The 26095-nt window shown below is 33.1% G+C and overlaps 1 protein-coding gene across 4 annotated transcripts in view; it reads right to left on the reverse strand.

Moving 5' to 3' along the window:
- Window positions 1-24789, reverse strand: part of LOC105347368 (uncharacterized) — a 46949-nt gene extending 22160 nt beyond the window's left edge. Inside the window, exons 1-2 of one of the 4 annotated variants that reach the window (XM_066086244.1) lie at window positions 24772-24789; window positions 9370-9439 (exon numbers count right to left, since the gene is read on the reverse strand). The gene's annotated coding sequence lies outside the window, so the exon portion shown is untranslated. Of the gene's footprint in view, window positions 1-3039; window positions 3057-9369; window positions 9440-9741; window positions 9759-11152; window positions 11207-24771 lie in introns of those variants that run through there. The other 3 variants (XM_011456419.4, XM_066086245.1, XM_066086246.1) reach the window with 3 other exon arrangements.
- Window positions 24790-26095: the final 1306 nt, after the last annotated feature.

Here is a 26095-nt window from a genome sequence, read left to right on the forward strand (position 1 = left end):
AAAAAACTAAGAGAAATACTTTAGAAAGTGTCTCAATTATTTCATGCACTATGAAAGATTATTTTTTTTAGATGCATACGCAATACATTTGCATTTTGGAGGTCAATGAATAAATTTTCTGATTTTCATGAATTCTTGATGATTCAATTGGCAACACCTCCCTTTTCAAATTTGCAAAAAAAATGTATATTACTCTTCATTCTTTTATTGGAATACATCACCATGAAATTATTAATGGTACATTTTGATCTCATTATATGTCAAGATGTGATAGGTCTTTCATCTTGCAGATTTAGAATTTATAAATTTGATGCTTTTTGTTTTAAGAAAGGTTCAGGAAATAATTTTTGTATGTATTTATACACGATTCTATAATAATGACGCATATGCAATGGATAAATGCAGAATTTTTTTTATAATATTGCTAGAGGTCATTACCAGCACACAAAATCAGATACCTTGAGTTGACCTATAAACTATGAGATTTTTTTTGAGAGGGAAAGAAAGTTTTTTATTATGTGGGTACTGAAATTGACATATGAAGGTTACTTCAAGTGAAGGTACTACATGTAAAAATAATGTACTTATTCATCATAATTACATGCATATCTTCCGACAGAAAATTATGGTATTTTTAAAATGCCCTGTAATAGTGATAAACATTAATGCTTTAATCACCTTCAATTTTTAGACCAGATTATTTGCTAAAGACAGCTTCTCTCTACAAGAAGCTATTTGATTGAGGCAAACACGAATGAGAAGTTTTATTTGAACTCGTTCAGAGCTGACAAAGGGACCAGGTATTGAGGGACCAGGTAACATTGTACACCTTGATTAATCTATGCCTCCAGGGTGCATGACATATGCAGTGGTCAGTAAGTAATGTGGGTCGATCGTCAGGTACCCGATAAAACGCTGTACACACTAACTCCAACCCACAGTCTCTGTGTTTGACCACCGTAGCCCATTAAAGCTGTGTACTAATTGCATTTCTTTTAAAAGAAAGTAAAGGATCAAATGTTCAATAAATGGACATATCCATCAAAGAGGTTTTGACTCATCTATATAGAATTAGTGGCACCGGACAGGCCGAGCCTTGGGGTGGTCAGATAGGACCGATAAAGAGGCCGCCTCTTATGAACGCTGTCCAAAATGCACTCTGTGAAGCTTTTAAAGGGACATGAATAGGTTGTTTGCCCTGAAAAGTAAAAATATTGCATAATCCCAGAGCAAGTGATTATTTTTTTAACTGGTTAAATCATATAAGTAGGTCATTGAAACCTTTGCTAAATAGTAAACGGGCTTGGTGTTTACATAACAAAGCAATCAACAGAACAATGAGCAAAAAATCGGGTGAGAAAAATAGTATTTAAACTGTTGCTTTTATTACATTTACTTTTAAGTTTAGATATGCTTGAATTCCATGTTAATGCTAAGATACATTAATTGGTGATTGCAGAAAAGAATAGTTGTACAAGGCAGAACTTTTTTTCAGATTTTTTTGGTATGTGGCACCTGAATTTTAGGTTGTCCCATAGCAACTGAATAAGCTGAAGTTTGCTTTCTGACATTGGACCCAGAAAGACAAGCTGATGGATATATGAGATAAAGGATATGCAAGTTGTAACAAATATCCAAAATAAGTACATCAATAAATTGTGCCTTCTTTTGTATTGACAATCCCCCCCCCCCCCTACAACATTTTAAACCTGGTGTGATGTTTGGTAATAGTCAAACTCTTATCTATCTGTAAATGATTAAACAATAATGAAATAAACAAATTAACCAATGAAATATCAATAAAAGCAAACCCCTCCCTTTCCTAAAAAAAATACACAGAGCGAAGGTTCTGCAGTAGTCTATATCAACGGAATGTCTTGGCTAATAAATTCACTTTAATAACTTTTTTTACAGTTGACAAGGTGAAAAAAAGAGGTTTAGCTGGGCTTTATAAGGGTGGACACATCTATTGAATTTCTCTCCCTAGTGCACTTATCCATAACAGTTGTAGAGCACTGTAAACCAGCACCTTTTTAAAATAGGTAAATTACTATGACAACTGAGGAGCCGGTCCTTATCTAAATGTTGACCTGTTCTGTTTACCTGTGGTCCTAAACAACACTTGCACCTGGTTTACACTCACAAAACTAGCTTATCAGTGTTGCAACATGCTGTCGAATCTCCAACAAACGGCCAAGTTCAAAAGTTTAAAAGTTTAATGCAAGTTTGTTCAATGACTTCATTTCTGTAAAATGTGAATTTTATAAATGGTTGTCGGAGAGTAGTTAAAGCATTTAATAAATAAAAAGAATTTACCCTTGTAGATTTTAATTAGTTCTTCAGTTCATTTGATCTTAACCTGTATCTTTAAAGAAGTAAAAAAAAGACATGTTGGTTTTACTCTGCCATTGACTTATTAGCTGAACATGTATTTGATGAAAAATTCTTCGCCCCACAGCTGCACACACATAAACATATGCCACAGTGCCTTCACATTTCCTCCATCTTACAGCAATCATACATACTAATGATCTGAATACTTGACAAGGTCAAAATACAATTTTCTCTCAATCAATTGACATACCATATATAATTTTTACCCGAACCCGGGCCATTTCACACCCACCATATTGAAAATATCTCCCTATAATAGATATACCAGTATGTCCTTAAACATGGACAATTAATTGCTTTCATATTTTTCAGCGCAGTGTACATGTACTTGTTTTAAGTGTCAGGGATACTACGCAGAAATCAAGAGGTTGTTATAGGTTAATCATAAAACGGACAACTGTTATACACCACCGGACTTGTACAGCTTTACAGACGGCATTTCTCGCTCCCTGAATCTCTATCAATAAATACGTAGTTTATAAAAAGGTCTTATCTTTCCAGTAATTTAGAGTCATAACAGTGACTGAATACAGGTAGCATATTCTGTATTTGAACCTACATTGACAAAGTATTAAGCAAGGCATATATAATGTTTTTCTTATATGAGGGTTGACAGAGGCTTATAAGATAAAAACCAAAGCTTACCTGAAATGGGCAGCGCCATAATGAAACACAAAAAAAGACTCTTCTAAAAGGTCTAAAAATTACCTGGCTGCACATTGGAGGTCATGAATAAAATATTAATATACATCAAGACGTTACTCTACGCTTATGATGTCTCAATTAACTAATGGTGAGTCACGATAATGGACCCCGTCTCATTAGCATTTTCTGTTTTAACTTATAAAAAACAGTTGCAAGTTTTATGCAAATTTCCACACCTGAATTGAATAGGTAATTCTTCCTTCATGTTCGAATTATCCTAAATATAAATATGTCATGTAGCGGAACCGTAAACTAATCAATCATTCACAATCATTCTTGGTATTGTATTTTCTATGATTAATCTTCATAACCATTTCATTTTATGTAAAATAACAACCAAAATTTCTTGTGGTTTAAGATTGTATGCACATCATTCATGTAAATAAAATTTCAGATCCCTTCCCAATTACACAAGCTACAAATCAAAAAGCAGGAAAAAGTCTTCATATTTATGTTTACTGTGAGCAACAAAATGCAAATCCCAAACACTCTGTCCACCCATCATAAGCCAGCAGTAATTAAATGTATTTGACGGCAAATTTTTTATGCGGAACGTAAAAAATGTCAAGCATTCAGGAGCAATAACTGTGAACACCTTTTTTTTCAAAAGCAAAGAAAGCATACAACAATTTACTTTCAAACTGTGAGAGTCATCCCTTTGACACTGTACACGTTTAGATCTTCTGCACTGGTCACACTTTGTAGCATGTGTTTGTGCCTTTGCCACTGCAAGCTATATCACAGAGGATAACATTCAAATAAAAGTTTCTGTGAATCCAAGTAAAAAAGTAATTTTATTACCTTCAACCTTAACCTCACAATAAATTTAACCTTAAGGGGGCTGAATGCATGGTCAACAAATCAACCATCAGATCTGCCTAAAATTGTAATAAATGATTCGTTTAGCTATAAACCATTAAATGTTAAAAAAAATTCATATATTTTACCGTTCAAACTTGGGTATTTTCCTATGTTTTTATAGAGTGCTCTTCTTCTTAGGAGATCAATACAGTCTGAAAATGGCCACAGCCTTCGAGCCTTCTTAATTAATACAAGTATTTACAAACCTAATAATCTATATATTGTGTAATAATCAAAATTACTCTATAAAGTGTCTATTAATGTTAGCCTTTAAATGTTCTAGGCTTGATGCTCACATTGTGGCCCTCTTCAGAAGGACGACTGCAACTGCTGCTTTAGACTTTTGTGCTTGCAGTTCACCAAGAGGGCTTTTTGAATCTATCAATATTTTAGAATAAACTTATTATGAAGTTGTTTAACAAAAACTCATGACTTTGTTAAAACAATCTGTATGTGTTAGGAAAATTAAAACATTAATACCAAAAAGACATCATTAATCAAGACCTTCATGCATCACCATGGCAATCTGATAAATACAGCAGATGATCTTCATGTAATACGTCACATTAAATAAAAGCTGTTAATTTTATCAAATTGCAGGATTTTTTAGTATACCTCAATTAAGACTTCAAAGCATCTCAAGGACTAGCAAGACAAAACATTCTAGATGTGTACAACTTATTGAGTAGAAGATTCCAAATTCAAACATATCAATCAATGTACTTGTATTACGTTTCTAGCATTCTGACAAGAATTTCTTGATTGAATAACATTAAGGGATTTAAAAATGCAATTTTTGGGTCAAATCACTTATTGTCATCATTCACTAAAAACTCTATGCATTCAATAAAACATTATGAGCTACGTTTTTCAAAATTTTATTATTGCTGCAAAAAACATGCTAATTAGGATTATTTTGAATGGATTTTATACCATTATATTTGCATCCACAAGGTATGCAGATTCGATCACTCTATTTTTTACTTAAATTAAATGTAATTCATAGTTATATAAAATTGACAGGGCTAAAATCTACATTATCCAATTCTAACCAGTTAATTGATTGGTCAAATTCTTCAGCAATCTAAGAAAGGATGCAGAATATGAATATGATAAAATTTACAAAAACTGCTAATGCAGGCATGTATTTTTGTTTGTAATGTTCCCACCTTCATATCCAGCATGGATCACCCAAAAAGGCATAATTTATTGTTTAATTGATAACATAAGTAGATAAAAACACATCATTTAAATTTAATCTGAGGAAAGATTTTATATTATTAAATAAATAGAGAACTTATACATAGCAGCAAACCAATCTTTGGGCAAGAAGAAGGAAAAATCACACACACCCCCTCCCAAAAAAAAAAATGAATAAAAGTTTATAAACCAGAAAAATGTTGATACTTCATGTACTTTAAAACTAAAAACTTCAACAATACAAGAAAATTGCAACTAATATTGATTTATGAAAAAAAAGCAGAACCATGAAAATAACAAGTGCATACCTTCAAAACAAATCTTTTCAGAGGAGAAGCCTAGTGTCATCAGCATCAGACTTTAATTCTTTGAGTCATTTTTATCATACTTTTACTTCTAACAGGTAGGATGCAAAGAAATCAACCAATGAAAATAATGCAGCGGAGCTCATACTGTATCAATGCAGTACTCTTATTATAAACTACCTGTACTGCACCTTAGGAAAGGTAATAATAAAAAAAAAAACAAAGAAAAACCATGTCCTTGCAAAAATAAGAAGTTCAAAATTCTCACATTTCAATGAGGTAAAATAAACACTTTACATGTAATAAGCAACAAGGGTGGTATTCTATTTAGATGAACAGCCATGGCAACTCTCTGTTTGTCGTCAATACTTCAAGCCAAGCCAATGCCAAAGAAGCCCTGAAGGTCTATAGTACAGCTTCAAGCCTGTGTCACAAAAACTGCAGAAATCAATGCAGTCAAATTGAAAAGCTTGTGCTGGCAAGGAAAGTGCAGAAGGAAGGCGGGAAAAATCAATATGGGTCTGCAACAGATGCTGGAATTTATCTACATCCTCATGATGGCCACTGCATTGATTGGAACATGCAGGCGATGCCAGGCACAGAGAGCCTGCCCAGCCGATCCAGATTGTCAACATTCTGTTGCAGCTATATGAATATTTATTATAATGAAGCATCTTTATCAAAGAATGAACTCTACTCCCCAGCTTTCATTTGGGTACTCAGCATACTTATTTCAAGACATGTATAGCAGATGGATTGAATTTTAAAACATACAATATACAAGGGCAGAGCGATATGTACATGTGACACTAACATCTCTTACATCTGAGCCAAAAGCCAAACTATTCTTTATACGAGTACTGGTAAATAACTACCATATTTAGCAACTACATCTATGGACTAGTTTATTTATTACCCAAAGACTCTGCAGTTTATTCCCTTTCATTAAAATAACATATATCTGACGGGCAATTACCTGACCATTCCGCCTCTTTAATTATATATTTGATTTTTTTTTTTCAAACATACTAGTTCTTAGTGTAACCGACTTAGAAGCTTCCATGTTTACCAATGAGAACAAGTAGAATTTAAGCAGGGCTGCGACAGAGTTTAATTTCACAGACTAGACTACTAACAGTTTTTGTACTGAACTGATAACTTCCCGGTGAGCAGACTGTAAATGGAGTTGTTAATTTTTTGTTTTTGTTAATAGACTGGTGACAAATCTTACATAGATGATCTACATATCTTATACCAGTATGTTCTACTTCATGCAAGGACAAGAAACATGTGGCAAATTGACCTCTGACACTGATAACCCTTGACATCTTTAACCTAACCAGAAAGGAGGCCTCTTATGATATCAATATCAAGTTTAAAACACTGACAAACAGACAGACAGGCAGTGAATTGAATATCATCATTCACTTTTTTAAAACTATTCTTGGGGTCTTTATGGTTTCCCACAGAAGTGACAGAACACAAAAGATATCTCTGGAGATTTGAACAAAACCTAGCAATAAAAATCATTTCATATATTTTATAAGTTCTCTTTTTAACATTAATTTGATTGAGATTCATGCTTGTATTAAAAAACTACTCCACAAAAACAGCTTTTAAATATACAGTAAAACATAAATTTTCCTCCATGGCCATCTCTTCTTGAGACAAAGAAGTCCTAGACAACTTTTTCAAATCAATAGCATCCAATAGTTCACACATCCTTTTTGGAAAACCCTTTAGCTTCTGGGAAAATCCTACATTTCAATTTCATGCGATTTTTTGTGGTGTGGATCTAACAGAGGAGTCAGTATTTATTACATAGATTTACCAAAAGTATCTGAACCATATATGCCTCAAGAACTATTTCTGATCGTCTGGCACAAAAACAAGTAGACCATCTACATTTGTGTGTGGAAAGTGATGATTTTCTCACTTAAAAAATAAACCAAAATAAACAGGTGATCCATTGTCAGACAAACATTCCCACACAATCATATATCAGGCTTTGGTCACTTTTCATATTCTAAGATTTAGTTTTTATTTGTAAACCCTTATAGTCCCCCCAAAATATCAGATTCATTTCTAAGGTGGCTCTTTCTTCATCGTTTAGTAAACCCAACAATTGAAAAATTCCAGAGGGGAGTTCGAAACCCCTCTGACCCTTGCTGGAGCCAAAACTGAAAGGTAATGTGGTCAAACCCAAAGGGAATTCATTACATTATTGCACCAACATGCAGTGGGTATCTATCATGTTACCAACAGTTGTTATTACTTTGGGATGACGTCATGATTGCATGATTGCACCAACATGCAGTGGGTATCTATCATGTTACTAACAGTTGTTATTACTTTGGGATGACGTCATGATTGCATGATTGCACCAACATGCAGTGGGTATCTATCATGTTACCAACAGTTGTTATTACTTTGGGATGACGTCATGATTGCATGATTGCACCAACATGCAGTGGGTATCTATCATGTTACCAACTGTTGCTATTACCCTGGGATGACGTCGTGTCTCTGGACTTCTATATACAATATCACCAAGGCTGAGGGATAGAAAACTCACTGAATAAAAACCACTGACCATATCACAAATCATGTATGATTTTATGTAAAAGAAATGATGTTCACCTTTGAGTTTCATCATTAGAGTATATAACACTGACTTCGAGTTTCATTAACGGATACATAGGATTTGGAAAGAAATATTTTGATATGATAAAAGATGAATGGAGAGGGGTTCTTTAAGACCATATCCATTAAATGACGGGGGGGGGGGGGGGGGGGGGGGGGGGGTTCAACCATACAACCACAGCGTGAAAGAAGAGTCAAAGATCTAGTACATTTATAGGTGTTAATTATCAAAAATGTTTGTGCAAGTCAGACTTTACTTGCATGGCATCTTAATTTTTATAAAGATCTTTTTTTTTAAATCAGATTGTAATTCATGGCCACAGGAAATATGTCTGAAAAACTAATTACTTAGTGTCAGAAGTATTTTAGGATAGAGCTTTTGAAGGACAAAATGGCATCTTTAGTCTTGCTCTGCTACGATACAGTTTGCAGGTGTATTGTAAGTGGCATATATTCCTCAAGTCTTTGTCGTCCAATAAAAAAACCCCTCTCTGAATGTTTTAGTGGAGAATTATTAATGGGAGTTGTCAAAATCACAGAATATTTAACTCCCCACAATTAATACATTAAATAGGAATAAGAATTTTATCAGATCAATTTTTGCATACTTGATGTTCTCTACAGACCTCCTTAATGAATTTTGTTTATGAATACATCTTGAGAAAATGTTGCTTGAATATCTTTAATGCAGTTAACATGCTGGGATATTACAATCTATAAGTGGGTGGCAAATCATTGGTGTCTCCAATCCGTTTCATTGAGGAAAAATGTATCACTTTATCAGAAGGAGGTTTGCTCTGATAATAAAACAGTCACCATAGAAATCTTTGGCCTTGCCTGCACAATATGTACACCTATACCCCACAATTTAATGATGACAAGCAAAGAGCTGGGGGCGTTTTATTCCCATTGAAAACTACTGGCGCAGAAACCCATTTTATTTGGATTTGAATGACTGTACTTTGCAGGCACGACCTTATTTTTCAATTGCTTGTTTATTTCTTCACACTGACCATTTTTCATCTAGAGCACTTAACCAGTGACCAAACAAAAGCAAAGAAAATTGCATCACTGGCCTGAGGGGTGGTTGGTGCGGTGTACCCCAGCGCACACTGGTACCGCTGGTCAATCAAAAGAAAACACTTATGCAATTCTGAGATTGGACGCGACCGGCTATCATTCAGATGAATTATGGTCCTACCCAGCAGGCAAAATTCTAATTACATTTCCATTGTACACGAGTGTACATCAGATAACGTACCTTTTAAATGTCACATTCTGCAGATGACCAGATTTTCTGTCTCTTACACTGCTGGTAGACCAGGAGCCGTCTGGAATGTTAGATCAAAAAATAAACATTATTACAGGAAATCAATCAATACTGCTAAGAACAGAATAGAATCAGAAAACTTGATTTTATTCTTTAAATGCTGATTTTTACTAATTAAATATCTTAATTTATATTTTTTTATTGATTACCATACTTCTGCATTGTGTGAACAAAAATTAAAAGATCAAAAATGAAATTTACTTTTATTTTTAATTTTTTTTTATGTGGTTGAATTGAAAATGCAAATTAGCATCAAATATAGATTAAAATGGTTGAATCTTCCAAAATAGTTTGATCCACAACCTAGTTTTAGCCCCTAGTCCTTACGGCGCCTATGGGGTCTTCAGAGAATGCTATTAAGGAGATAGAGTGCCGATCGGCTGCACTGGTTCACATGTATCGCCTGCAGTTATTATCGAGGGTCACCAAGAATTTATCTACAATTTTCTGTTGTCCAGTGTGACCAGCTCGACATGTATGTCAGCTGACACACAGGTGCTAGGCTGATGTACATTACCCACTAAATGGTCAGATCGGAGAATTCTCGATTGCAATTTTAAAGGTTTTAAGCAACCTAGGTTTAAAGTTTAAGAAGGGCTTAAATGGTAGAAATAGTCAATTGCAGGATGGGCTATGAGTATTAACTTAAAAATTGGTTCTAAATCTAAAATTTGCAATTTCTTGCATTTTATAATGAAATAAAAATCCTTTTCCACTATAGATATTGTGATAAATGATTTATCTTAAAATCCAGTAATTACATATATTTTCAAGGGTTTTTTTCTTACTTCAGAATAACTTAATTTTGTTGTAACATGCTTTCTGATTGGCTGAAAAAATTATTTTATATTGTATAAACAATGTTACCTATGTCACAGTAAAACCAATCTACCTGACATTATGTTTGAATTTTGTGTCATTTTAAAGGTGAAATGACAGTTTTAATCTACAATTAAAGGCAGATAATTTTTAAATTATAAGGAATGAATTCAATAGCTACTCAATTTATACTGATATAAAATGGGTTGGAACAGTTAAAGCTTTTTTATAAACTTCACAGTTTATAAAGCAAAAACTGCCTCAACCCATTTCATACAAGTATAAATTGGGTATAGCCATTGAATTCATTCCTAAATTAATCATTTCAGGCTGAATTTAAGTCTCTGGAAGTGACTTAAACTTATTTTTTTTTTCTAAAAATTGTTTACCACCAATTATTACATCTTACAAATTACACCTTATAAATCTAAGTTTTGCAAATTCACCAGAAAACAAATCTGAGATTTAATTTTTCTGTCCACTTGATATTGGAATCATTTTATCAGAGGCCTTGCAAAAATGTTTGTACAATGTACTAGACCCTGCTGGAATTGTCTACACAAGATTTAATCAATGGACATTCAGTTCCACAGGTCATTTCAAGATGACTATCAAAATCCACAAACAGTCGTTGAGTCAAACTCTAGGTATGTCAAGCAGACCCCCGGATTAGCACAGGTGTACACTGCTGTATTGACCCTCAGAGACCGTCCATGCCACCACTGTTTGCACAGTGACCACCGAAGTTCTACTACAGAAGCCATCGTTTTGTAAAATGGTCAACCCAAGAAAAACCACGAAATACCTTCTCAAAAACCAGCTCTCTTGTAATTAAGTTTTTTCCCCCTGTTTTTTTTAACTGTTTGAAAGCGATAGAATTAGATGGAATTCTTACCTGTCCATCTAAGCACTATAAAAGCTAGGGATTTACTGTCCATCCATTTCTCAAATGCACTTATCTAGAGGGCTTACAAATCTAAAATGGAGGGATTCAAATTCAGGGGAAAGAGGATATAAAGGCTACCCCAAAAATGAAGGGCAATTATTAATGATTGCACAATACTTCAATCCCATTGTCCACCCCGGTTCACAATACGCTTTTTTCTGAACCCCTCAGAACCCAAACCAAATCTTCTTTCTACACACTCTCGGGTTTCAAGTGCTTGATTTGCCGATATTATGAAAATGCAAATGATCAGTGGATGGAACAAAAAATTTTTGCATTGAGTAACTGATTACACAAGGTCAAAAGTTCTCTCCCCACAATGACCTGTCTGACCAAAAACATCTGCTCTTTTTTTCTCTCTCTCAGGCTTCCACTTTTTTTTAAACCAGTCATTGTTGCAGTTTGAAGACAGCCAGTGAATTTTTTATGTCATATTTTTATTTTGATTGAGGACAAGCTCTGTAGTTATCATGTTTTATTTTTTTTCTTTGCTACTTTATTTTTCCCTATTTTATTATGGATGAGCTGATACCATTGGTGCAGCATTAGTTTCTCTTCACTTCTGACTATTCAACATGCTGAAAAGTTTAACTTGAGTACAACAATTTTCAAATTCAAATTTTCAACTTTTAAAATTAATTGTCTGCAGTCACTGTGAGTGTCTTACTTCCTTTTCAATCAAAGCTAGTAAATTTATAAGATCACTTTCTTTTAAACCAAAAAATTAATAATAAAGTTCAAGGGGGTATAAATGTAATGTTCTTTTTTTACATTCCCCCCAAAATTTTAAAGATAGAAATTGAAATAAATAGGATCTAATCGTCCATCAAGATTGGTTTAATGAACTTCAGTGAAGGGTTTCCTTGCAAGGTCTTCCAAAATTACGAGCAAATTGCATATTTTGTCGGTCATCCCCTTTCTTCTTTCAGGTTCATCTAACAGTTAACTTCTCTAAAGTTGAAATTGGTTCCCATCATTTCATCTACATGACAGGCAAATGCCCTATTCTTGTACAGACATCCTCTTTTCTAATGTCTTCTCCTGCACTCTAATTGCACGGGACACTCCTTTGAACATTTCTTTGAACATTCAATATATGACTTAAAACACCTGTAATTCTACATAATCACAAGTTCACATCTGGGCAAGAGGCATCTTATTTTTTTACCTGAGAAAAAGTTCTCAGGGTTTTTGTGAAAAAAAAAATTCAAATGTCTGCAGGCAATTTGAGTTGAGTACACCTTACATATAAAAATTAAAATTCAAAAACGGGTTAAAAAACCCATTCAAGAATATGGGAAATTGCAGCAAAAGGGCATATAAAGTTCAGTGTTGCATGTTCATAGGTAAGTGACATTCCCTTCAACAATTGAATTGTATGAGACTCGTCCTTCGTAAATTTTCTAGTCCAGTGGTCATGTTTCATCACTCAGTGCAAGCCCTATGCTTTTTTTATATGTGGGGTCGCGACACGAAATTAAACGACAATTCATCACTTGACCCAGTGATTACCAAACGTTACCCGAGTACCCGATGGAAATTTATGCCACAGCTTCACAATGCTGCTCACAGGCTTTCAGCAGGATGCTGTGAGAACGCCTTGGTTAATCCTAATTGGCATACGGAGCCAAGCAAAACCCGGACAATGAGCTGCATACATGGGAAACCTTCCGCTAATTTATTACAGTGAGCATTCATTGGGATGCAGTTCTCACCGTAATGTTACCGAGATTTCTAAACACTCTTCAATGCATCTTAAAAGAAACTTGCAGATATAAAAGGCGACCGTCTTCTTTCTTTTCTTTCGATTTTTGTCCTCTTAAAAGTTGTTATCCTGTCTGTGACCTTTAAACTGGCCGTTTTTTTACGATATTTTTTTTCTCTCAAGGAAACTATTGCAGCAGAGCCCGTCATGCATGCATAACATCAAATTAAATGAAATTTTATAGAGAGATATTTGCATAAGGTGACTATGAAATAGGATGCCTGTGGTAGGAGATATCCTCATAATTAGGGCCCCCTCTCTGCATTTATGGAAATTGGTCCATAATCAAAATTATGTTCAAGCAGAAAATATAGCAAAAAACGAATGCGTCAACTTTGACTCTCATCATTAAGGATTCATAAATGGTGAAATAATCACCCATCTTCAGGCATAGTTTCCACCAGAAATATGGAAGAAATATACAATTGATATGTTATAATGTTTCACATTACTTTTTATGTTTGTTAAAATGATCCTAAATTATCATAAAAAATACAATTTCTCAACAAAACTAAATGCAGCTGCTGATTTTTTTAAAGGATATTTAAATATCTTTTTTCCTCTGTCACAAAAGTGATGCCATCATAATTTGTTGTACAAAGCAATGTCCAATTTGAAAACAAAAATAAAATGCATACAGAAATTATGAAAAAAAATTTTTTACCATTACATGTGTACTTATATTTGATGTAGTTTCAATGCTTCTGAATCAGTAACAATTGTTTTGAAAATATAACATTTATGAAAAATAAGCCATCTTTACACAATTGACATACATTTCTTTTTCTTTTTTTTCTGCTTTAGTCCATGGATAATATTTAAATAAGAAAATGCTTTCTTTGGTGATTCATGCGGGAAATGAAGGTGGCAACATTGCAGAAAAAATACCAAACCCGCATTAGCAGGTTATGTAAATTTTTTTGGCAATGATCGCTACCTTCATAACCCGTATGAATCATAAAAAAAACCATTTCATTGTTTATATCTTTCTTTTAACAAATTAATAAATTGATTGTAAAAAGAAAGTAAAATTCACAAAATTACTGTTAATGTACATCAGTACATTAGATAAAAAACAGCCAAATTGTATCCTATGGGAATTTGAGTATGACATCATTATGATTATTTCACGCACTCCGTAATTTTTTTAAAGTCACAGTAGATTTTGACCAATTGATAAACAGGGCGTGTAGATTTTAATCCTGTTAGTTTTGATCTATAGATAATTCACTAAATCAAAGTTTCCGTAATTAATAGAGGGAAATATACTCGGTAGATGTAAATATAATATTATGTTTCCGTGGAAATTGATAATCTTACATCTGATGAATCAGCTATAGTGCTTTTTCTCAGTGTCAAAAACACTTGCTAGACAGTCAATTCCTTTCAATTTCTCTGCTTTTCAAAATCTTTCATACACAAATTTTTATCAATACAATATTCTTGAGAGATGCAGCTTTCTGCATTAATAAAACATTTAACTCACTGGAGACAAAATATAAATTTCACATCAAAAAGGAAAAATAGTTCAACCAAAAAAAACTCTACATATGGATAGATCAGGCTGGCTATACCTTCTAGTTAAACAAAAATAGCACACCAAATTTCAATTTTAACCCACACTTCCCAAATCAATAAATTCCAGTGGCTTAATTTATTACAAAGAGGTTATTGCTTTTCATAAAGATGCGTATACAGTAGACAACATGCCACAATAATTATGCATAAGGGTCTTCATGTGTATGCTAAGAAAATGACAAAATAGTTGATATACACCAAGTCATTTCATACTAGGGATTTATATTAAAAATAATTTTTGCAAAATATATCAAGCACTGCATTACCATATTTAAGGAATAAAGTTCTTTCTTTTGTATGTTTCAAGTTCCAATATTTCCTTTAATTAATACATGTACTGTAAAATAAAAAGTAATAAAGATCTAAAAATAACATTAATACATGCATGTATTTGAAAGTATTTCAGTGCATACATATTTTCTTATATCAGATATGACTGTTTCTGAATTTACTTCTATGATTCTCCATAGATAATTTTGGTCAACTTATTCAATCTGATCATTAAGTAACAATGGAAAGAATATTAAGAAATGAATGGATGATGTTAAATAATAAATAATAAATCAATTTTTTATAAATTAGTTTTTTACAATTTATAAAGTTTGTTTTTTTTTATTTTAATTATATATTCTTTCAATTCAATTATACATATTTTATTACAATTCCTTTTTTAAAAAGATAACCGAATGAAGACATTAGGGTTTTAGCTGGCAGAAAGGACTTCTGGTATATATATTATGGACCTAGTATCCCCCCCCCCAAAAGTGAACATTGGTAATCAATTTACTGTAACCTTTGATTCCTTTGTACAGATATACATGTGAAGCTTTTTTATAAATTTCATTTTGATCCACCAACAATTTTGAAAAATGACATCATAAAGTTAACCTTTTCCCACCATTTTTTGCATTTTAAGCATATTACGGCTTAATTTCTCTTTCAGAAAACATTGAGCAATTCTTTGAACAAACAAAATATTTACATCAAAGATGTATCTTATCTATCAAAGAATTAAAAATGACTTGTTCAACATGTTGCTCTTTATTTTCTACTCAAAACCCAGTAAAAAAATGTCTATTCTTGACTGATTTTGATTGAATTAAAAAAAACAACGTCATTTCTGACGTCACAAACTGCAAGTACAATTAAATCAAAAAAATAGATGAAAAACATATATCCTATCAACTAGCTATTCTAAAATATTACATATTTAAAACAATTTACTGTACCTGAAGCACTTAAAAAAATTGTGAATTATGGGGACCATGCCATATTATATACAAGTATAGTCCTTAACAAACACATTTAACAGCATATAAATAATTTGTGACCTTGACCTTTAGCTAATAAGGTTATAACCATTTCTCTTCAAGTTGTTAAGATCAAAGTAAAGTTTCCTTGCAAAGGAAACTGGAGACATCGTATGGGTTCATATCACTAAGACCTTCATTTTTGGGCACTTTACCTCAAATTTAGTAGAAGTCTTTAATTTGGAGTCATCAAGAAAACTTTTATTCCAAAAGGTCAAGGACTTTCAGAGATGAAGTGTTACAGGCTGAGAGGGAGTGGAGGATAGACTGATAGATGGACTGATGTAGAGACCCAAAATATCTTAATGCTTAAAGCAATAAGGGGAAATAATTAGAAACAAAATTATTTAGAAAATGAAACTTTAGCAGACTCTATGATGAATCAAGGTATTGAAACTCTTCATAGGACCTGATTTTTGCATTTTGAAATACCACTTTGGATCTACTGGGTTCTTTTTCTTTATTCTACATGCACCACGCTATTTATTATCACATACAGATGTTGACTTGTTTTATTCATTAAATCTGGCTAGAATTGTACTTATCATATTGTAGCCAATTAACACCAAGTCTGAAAAAACAAATGGTGATTTGACACAAAGATGATTAACTGGGTTTTTTTTTGTACATGTAATGATTCAAAGTTGCTCTTATAAGTTGAGCAATGTTTTTGAAATATTACATTCTTATTAGGCCATATTTTACTTTATATGAATATTTTAACACAGGTGAGAATGGAATGCCACTTCTTGAATTTGCAACACATTATCAAATACAATTTCTTTTTTTTTTAACATCAACTTCTGAAGTGTAACTCAGTGTGATTACGGCATTCATGAAATCTTGCAAAGTCTTTTTTTTCTATTCTGTTTTATACCTGTAGAATTAATCACTCTTGTGCAGATGAAAAGGTAAACTTGATAAACGACCAAGATGAAACTTTGTCACTGAAAAGTTCTGCAAAAGTATGTGAGAAAATACCATTGTAATAAATCTCTCACACTTTATTTCCTTGAAATGAACTAAGTAATCAACTCATACATGTATTTCCAAAATATTAACTCACTCCAGGCAAATAAAACAGCTCCATCACCAGTTTTTTAACCTAATTCTTATGGTTTCTCTTTCTCCTTTTTTCAAAACACTGTGATAAATTTCCATAAGTTTTTCCTTGACATTTAGAATGGACTAAAAAGTTACCTATAAAGAAGACATCTACACGGCGGATTTGACGAGCCCAATGAATAACAAAGGGACCACCCTAAATTCAGTTAACAAATTTTGTTCTTGAATAATTGAGTGCAAATATGGAATGTAAATACTCTATATATTCTATTTCCTGTTCACAGATGTCAGTGAATATTTGTTGAATTATTACCAGTTCTAATTACATGTAATATGGTAACTTAATCCAGGCAAGTTACACCAATTTACCTTAAGAAAAAGGAAGCAAGGACCATAACTCTTGTTTGATTTTAATAAGAAACTATCATAATTCACTATAAAGTGAATTGAGTACATGCATATTTTGTTTCTAAATATTCATTAATCATATTTTCACTTCCTTTCATGACAATTTAAGAATATCAAGTTTCAATGTGACAGCAGGCAACACAACTTACTTGTAGATGTGATTTTTTTCTGCATGAATCTTCAACTGTATGCTATATGTATACCAAGACCAGCTCTTCTCCATTACTTTTTAAACTTTTGTGCAAAACAAACTATTCATGGTAGAATACTGATTTTTTTTTTACTTACATCGGATTGGTTCACCTACAAGAGTAACATTGTGACTAACAATATTCATGTGTTAGGAATTGTCTCTTCTGTGAAGATTTCAATGAAAATATATTTTTTTTAAAAAGCCATAATCAAAACCCGTATGAAAAACAAAAATAACAAACCGAAATAAAACCAGGAGGTATTCTGAATAATAGGGTCATAATTTGACTAATCATTGAAATTTTGCAATTTATCAACAATCCAAAAATAAGCCTTAACCCTAACAGAATACGTAAAATCACCTTATTAAAACAAAGAGGTATTACAATAGTAATTTCGACTCATGATAGTTTTGAGCAATAATAACTCACCAACATGAATCTAAGTACATGTATTTCTTGTTTATAACATTTTCAAAACTATTGTAAATAAATGTCAGAAGAAAAAACAAATACAAATATCTCCATACTTGTCTTCATTTCAATATCTGGTTTTAATCTTGTTATTTTCAGTCTGACTTGCCCTTTTCTGACCTGATTCAACAAATATCATTGTGTTTGATTGTCCTGAATATCTTAATCGGTCTTAACACTAATTGTTGTTCAAAAATAGAATCATATAACTAGTGCAAGGCAGAGTTATTTGGAGTGTAATTTTTTTTCAGAATCCGAAATAAATAATGGTGCATGGACAAATTTTTGTCAGGTGATTGACTTCAAATGTGTACTTTGGTGAAAGGCTCTCCATAAGGATATGCAGTTTTGGTAAATAGTGAAGTAAAGTGAATATTAAAAGAACTGGTAATTTAAAAAATTTTAATTATGAAAAAAAAATGCAGTATATACTTTTCCTACAACAGTACAACATGCCAAGAATGAAATAAAAATTAAACCAGTCCCTGCGGGAAAATCCATCAAAATATCAATCACACTGTCTTCCAGAATAGAAATATTTACATATGCAATGATTGACCTATATTTACACGTATTATGCTTGTTATAAAAAACCTCGAAATGAACTACGAGTCAACGAGCATTCTATAGAACATGCAAGTATGCCAGCACTAACTGTCTAAATCTTAGAACCATGGATTCAATTATACTGCAAATGAGCTGTTAGTTAACAGATTTGGGAAGGAGACGATCTTTAAAATTACACTTGATTTTATCGTTAATTTCGATAAATAGTACAACACAACATGGAGGTGTCCCATACCACCTTAAACTAATGTTCAGAGGGATATGTATTGTACAGCAATCAAAAGGCCACCAGTATTTTAGAGAGATGTTGAGAAACATTCAGGCTGATACAGGGCTGAAGTCAATCTGCCGGGTGGGAGTTTGGGTGCTGAATAAAGTTTAACCTCCAATTAAGTCATCATCACTAGCCAATGGGAAGATGAGGGGATACCCATCAGACAATTAACTAGCAAATATGCTTTAGACATGGTTAAACAATCACTGCCAAATGATTTTGAAAAGATGACATAATTCTCCTTTTTGGGGGTTTTATGTAACACTAAAGCAATTTGTACCCCACCAATGATGCTATGTAAAACCCAGGTTCAATGGAATGACAGAATTGTCCAAAGTTTGCCAAAGATGGAAAATGAAAGAATAGCGAATTTTCATCGACATTAACCACACATACATTTGTATACTAAAACCTAAAACATCTACAAATATGCACTCCTGGCTAGATTTTCTATGAGGTAAAGACCTTAATCAACAACCTCACCAAAATGTGTCCATCACAGGCACAGTGCAAGCTATATATGGACTCCATCAACCTGGCCGTCAGCAACGCAGCCTGCACATGACAGACAGCACCACAGAAATAGAAGCAATCCTCGGCAGTTGTCCGGTAAAACACACAGATTTAATGAACTAAGCCACAAAACCTGTCATAACAGGTGCAATTATTATGGTCTGGACGCTAACAAGACTGGGAACACGGCCGGGAGAGGAAAAACATCACCTACTTGCAGACACTGACGGGGCAAGGTCTCTGACGGGGCAAGGTCTGACCGGGGTAAACTGACCTCTCCCCCCAAGGACTGCTCCAAAGTAGTGCTTTTAGCTCTGACATATCGGTGCCTGGATGTGCCACATAGATCAGTCAGATTTACTCATGCTACATGTGGTTATACATCAACAATTATAACTTTACATGTTTATATCTGTTGAATGTTTCCCTATTTGGTGCATGCAAGTAGTGAATCGTTTTATTAATCTGTGTATGACTATACACATAAATGTCATTAAAAGTCCAGTTAAAAAAAAAATTGCAAAGTTTGCAACGAAATTTTTTTTTACCCAACTCACTTGTACATGCATTATTCATTTTCCAAGACTTGTGGAGTTGGATAAAAGTCTAAATATATATATAAATATAGTAAAAAGTCAATTTTTCACTGATTCCTTTTATCTATACATTCATGCGAATAAATACATTTAATACTTTTTATTATTTTTTGTATTGATGTCTTTAGTGAGCAGTTACATGCCCTGACAGAGTGTTAATTGACTAAGAGAAAGGTCTATGCCAATCTACTTTTCTGCAAACTTTCACTTTCAAACTTTAGAATTAATCAGAAAATCTTCAATGATTGTTCAGGTAATTCAAATTGTCTTATTTACTATACACCCCAAAGTATTCTAAAGAATATGGTACCTATTTTGCTTTAACAAGCTGTTATTTCACTACATCTATGAAGTTGAATTCTGTCAGTTGAAAATCAGTAAACATGGAGATTGCTGATTCACACCCATATGAGGGTGAAACAAGGTTTTTTTACTTGCCAGTGTTTTCCCTTAATTTGCTATTAAAATTGCATCAGTGCAATTTATGCATGAGAATTATTGCGCAGGATTTGTATTCCTAACAAAAATTGTTAAATTTAAATCTAATGCCATAAAAACCACAATGCACATGAAATTACGTCAACAATTTAATGATTCCTATTTTTACAAATACACATACGATGTGAACATGTGAATTTTCTCACGTGTTAAAACATTTCATAACTTAACCAGCAAATAATGGTTGTTACCACAACTAAGTATACATAATCATAAAGTATGTAAATGAAGTGCACAAAAACTCTTGTCTTGCTTTCAAATCAGTATCAAACAATGTTTCCTCACCAGATCCTAATCCCTAAATGGGATTACGTTATGTATTGTGCACGCACCACTCTAGTCTGATGTGATGGCGATGTCCAAGGTCAAAGTCTCTTTTTTTATGACCTTGTAAATTAAGGTTTATTAAAATGTAAAAGTAAATGAACAGAACAATCTCCCTAACATTATTATCTGACATCGTTGACTTTTGAATGTTTTCATCATTCCTTCCACTGGATAAACTTAGTCACAAAAACATCTATCTTGTAAAAAACCAACTTGCACCTCAAACCTCACAAGGATAGGGGCAGTGTAGGAAGGTTGTTAACATCTACTTATCAATGCAGAGAATTGAAGGTGTTTATACATTTATAACAATCATGATTAACGAGATTCAAAATAGGTGAGCTATTAAAATGCTTATTTCCTAATTTTTCGGGTCAGCGAACAAAGATATGCATAAGTAATTGCACAGTGACCAGAATATAAATAAATAATACCATCTGCGTAGTACGGTAGTTTTTATTACACATAAGTGTGCTGAAGTCACTGTATAAATTTAATTTCTCATTTCATAATGAGGATCTGCAATCATTAGAGACTAATCTGACCTATATAAAAGACTTTCGTGTCCAACACGAGGAAATACAATTTTAATTAACAAATCTAAACTGACAAGTTCAGCAGAGACCTTAAAAATTAATATATGTTAAAAAGAGTTTTTTTACATTGGGTTTATTTTGTTGGTAAATATAAATATACCTAAATGTCAATATTTAGTACAATATTCTCATTTGTAACATTTAGAGATAACTAATAAGCCTAAAAATAAAAACCATTTCGGTTGGTATTCATTCATAGATGAGGCAAAGGGAAAATATCAGATGAATGTACATTAAAAATCACTTTAAGAACCCCGAAACAAATTCTTTACTAAAATTTCTGCAATCTTATATTCATTTTGAAGGTTTTCAATTTTCTTTGCAAACATAAAATCAGCTAATTTCTGAAATATATGCAGGCTAAAAATAATTTACAGATTTGATCTGATCACTGTCTTGTCCCCTTTTCCAGACAGTCCAGACAAAATCCCAAGCCATCTTGCCTTGACATCTTCACCTATATGATAATTTCCTATCATCATTGGTGGAGAAAAACAGTTTAATTTTTGTCTCTCTAACCATTACTCAATCATTACCAAACTTCAGACTGGATAGTTATAACTACCCGACACAAACGATGAAGCGCTTCTGTCCACCTATATGGTAATTTGCTTCAGTGAGAAAAGCAACGAGATTGGGTGAACTCTTTGTGTCCGCCTATTAGTGGCTAGAATTGTCGCAATCCCTTTTTTTATGTTCCCTGAGAGTAAGTTCTCCAGCCATAAGGTCAGAAGTATTGGCATAATTTGAAAATCTTAACACTCAAAGATTTTTGAAGGGTGACTTAGGGTGCATAATTTATTGGGATACAAAAATCTCTGTCAACCGCAGAGTGTCTGTTCAAGATATAAAACCTGTCCGAAAATGAAATGTTAAAACACATTAATTTAACACAGCCGGCCATGTCCACACACAGAAACAATATATTTGTGGGTTTTTTTAACCAATGTGATGGTTAGACCAGTTCAAATGCCGGTGCCAGATAGTTCAGTTGGTAGAGCATCTGACTAGAGATGGAAGGGGGCCCAGGTTCAAATCCCAGTCTGGTCCATCATTATTTCTCCCATTCTATTATATTTGGTGCTGTGACCAACCCTTGGAACTGACTGGTTAAAATCATTTAAGGGGGAATGATGAATGTGATGGTCAGACTGGTTCGAATACCGGCGCCAGATAGCTCAGTTGGTAGAGCACATGACTAGAGATTCAGGGGGCCTGGGCATCCTTGTCTGCTCCATCATTATTTCTCTCATCCTGGTATTTTAAATTTTAAAAATGGATCATAAGCTACAAATTCACATGATATCATAATTTTCAGTAATGGCAGGCAATTAGTTGATTCAAGGGGATCTGATATTTCCCACCCCACACTTCACAATTTTGATGCCATAACCAAACCCTTAAGTAAGTCACTTATGATAGACAATATTGGAGAGAAAGGAAGAATTTTTTTGAAACTTAACAAAATGAAAAATCCAGTTAATTTTCAGTAATGTAACCAGTAACCACAACTGTGCAATTAATATTCTTACCGGTTATACTTCATTCATACTCTGACCCCACACCATCCCCAATCCCCATATCCAAATATAGTGTATCAAGTGAACAAAAAAAAAAAGGTTTAAACTTCACGACCAAAAAAATCAATGTGGTATATTGAATAATTCAGAACAGTTTTCTCCAAAAGACCTAATGTTCCTTTCACAGACACACAAGACGATGCTCATCCCAAAGTCAATACTCAAAACTGTTCACACCAAAGAAATGCACATAAACACCAAACATTCTCAAGGTGTGGTTTGGCCCTCAAATCAAAGCATGAGATCAAAGGGGGGGGGGGGGGGGAGAAGAGATGACACTTTAGATAAAATAGACATTCCTTTGTTCTGCCTTTAAATCTTGTATTTTGTAGCAGCAAAAATATCCTAATCATCTAAAATTATGATAAATTTTCATTAATGAAGCATAGTGGTTATTGTGAATTACAAAAAAAATTTGTGGTTGAATTATAAATACGTAGAAAGGCTACAACGAGAAAACAGTTCACATTAATTAATTCGATCATTCATCTTGTCATAGGTATTCATATTGACATCTACTTAAATGCGCAACAAATCAACATAGCTGTTTGTTGTGATGCTTACCTGTCCAGTAATTATTTTTCCTCAGTAGCAGTATCAAATAAATAAAACATCACGTTTAGTATGATTAAACCAAAAGTTAATGACCGATTATACAGTGAAATATTCTCTTTGAAAATTAAAATTATTAGCTTATTGGGTGAGGCTTATTGTGTGTTTATGGTTTAGTCATACTTTAGAAAAAAAATCCAATTTCCTAGGTCTCCATCAAAATTTATATATATCCCACAAGTTAATAAATGAGATGTCAGAAGATGGAAGTATTTTTCCTCATAAAAGACAGAAATTTGGTGCATCAAAATATATATTGCAAAAAAAAGAAGGTGGAAAAATCTCATAAATGTCTGTTCTGTCAATAAGCATCCTGCAGTTTTGATACCTTACGATACATGAACCAATGCACTTCATTCAGGTGTGTACCAGTAAGTCAATGGCTTCTACCTGTCAAAAGATCACCTGGGGATTGGTGCACAAAGGCTATGGTTATCAAAACAGATGAATAAAAACAGAATTTATTTATCCCATAAAATTTCTTTTTATATGCATGTAGCATTCTGTGTGAATAATTTCTCTTGTATTAAAGTCAACGACCCACTTTAGAAAAAACAACAATCTGCATTCCTTTCTATCATTAAAAAAAACCTAGAGTTTGGGGGTTGAGGGGTGGGTGGGAGCAGTCCATCAAAAAAAATGTTTGTTGCCTAGATGTAAGCAGAGGATTGGCAGAATATTGCTTAGCTTTACATCTAACAGAGTTTGAATTTGTTTTAGTTTGTGTGACAAGATGGCCTTAAGCAAAAGCTGTATACCTTTCCACTAAGATAGAAAATTTACACGTGTAAATCATAAAAGTGTTCTTTCCAATCAATTAACTGTTACAACTATGTTAATATTTTTAGTAAATAAGGGTAAAAGGTTATCACCTAGCTGGTTGGTGAATTTAACAGATTTCATACATAGGAATCATTAACCAAGAAAGTTGAAATATATTTTTCAAAAGATTATACATCCTGGCCGATACATTGTGTGCAAAGTTGCAATAAAAGAATGCATTCAACTTCAAACTATATATATATATACTAAAGAAACTGGTAATGGTTCAAATATGATTAAACCTGCATGATTATGACCCAAAATCCACATGAAGACAGCCAGCTCAGAACCAGGGAAACAAATCAAAAATTCAAGGACATTTTCAGCAAAAAAGAAAATAATTAGCAACAGGAATGGACATTTTTAGACTCTTGCTACTGAGGTCTACATACCTAAAATCATTGAGATGTATATATACACCATCGAGCCGTGCCTGCAATTACCTTTGTCAACCTCTTCTTCCTATTATTTTCACGACTGACCTTATTCAGTTCTACAATGAAGATTTCAATAAAAATATTTTAGTTGGAATAACTAATAGTAAAATAACATCAGTTGAAAAATCAAATTTAATTCCAATTTGAGTTTTTGCATAAGTCTGATTTTCATCTCATTTTCTAGGAAATATAAAGGGTAATTGCAATCTTTTGGTAGAGAAAACAAAAACATGAAGTGTATATTGAAATATGGTATAAAAAGATTTTGAATTACTATGCTATTACTTGATAAAAATAATAAAGCATTGGTTTGTTTTGTTACCTAAAATTATTTGGTAAATGCAAGCAGAGGTTGCAGGATGAAATACTGAAGTACTCTCCCTATTTCACAACAAGGGCACAAAGAAGATGACTAAAGTATGGTTTTCTTGATAATTTACAACCCCACATTCATAAGTTGAACTGAGAGGGTTTTAAATTTGGGACATAGTAGACTTTGGGGGGGGGGGGGGGGGGGTGTTGTAGGGAGGTTTGCTATTCAGGAAGATTGCTGAGACATAAAATACAACAACTTATGGTTTCACTCAAAAGTACCTTATAAAAAAAGCTATTAAATTGGAGTACAGGAACATCTCACTCTGCTGAGTTATGAATATATCATAATCATTAAATTTAATTAACATATAAATTGTTTACTCATTTCAACAAACCTCTATAAAATTTGGGCTAATAAGGTCCAATAAAAAAATTACCATCATCCAATTACCATGGAATAGTCAATTTTGCTCCAAAATGCACAAAGATGCATTTGGCATTGGCAATTGTTTAGCAATGTACATAATACAGTGATATTCTCATAATCTTTACAGTATAAGTATAGTGGTTTGTATTTTAAAAAGAGGGTTCTTCGTTTTAATATCAATTATTAAACAGGTAAATAATTCATTAAATTCATTCTTAAACTAAACAACCTCATTTCTTGGTTAAATATGCTGTGACAATCAAGGAAATTTATGCAATTTTCAGTAATCAGGTTTATTTCATGATATTTTTATCCCAAACATTTTATGTGAATATATTCTCCTGGACACATTGCATGGACCATCGAGTTGTACAGTTGTATCGGCCCTACGCTTACTTTTTAAAAATCAATACCAATAATCAAAGTTCAAAATCGACAGATATAAATCACAAAATGCCGTAAGTACATGTAGCATCTTCGCTACCCCTTGGCAAGCAAAGTAGCAAAGTAAGTAGCTGCAATATAACGTGCCCCCCC

This window comes from Magallana gigas, chromosome 5 (genome assembly GCF_963853765.1).
Source record: "Magallana gigas chromosome 5, xbMagGiga1.1, whole genome shotgun sequence".
In the NCBI taxonomy this organism is placed as follows: domain Eukaryota; kingdom Metazoa; phylum Mollusca; class Bivalvia; order Ostreida; family Ostreidae; genus Magallana; species Magallana gigas.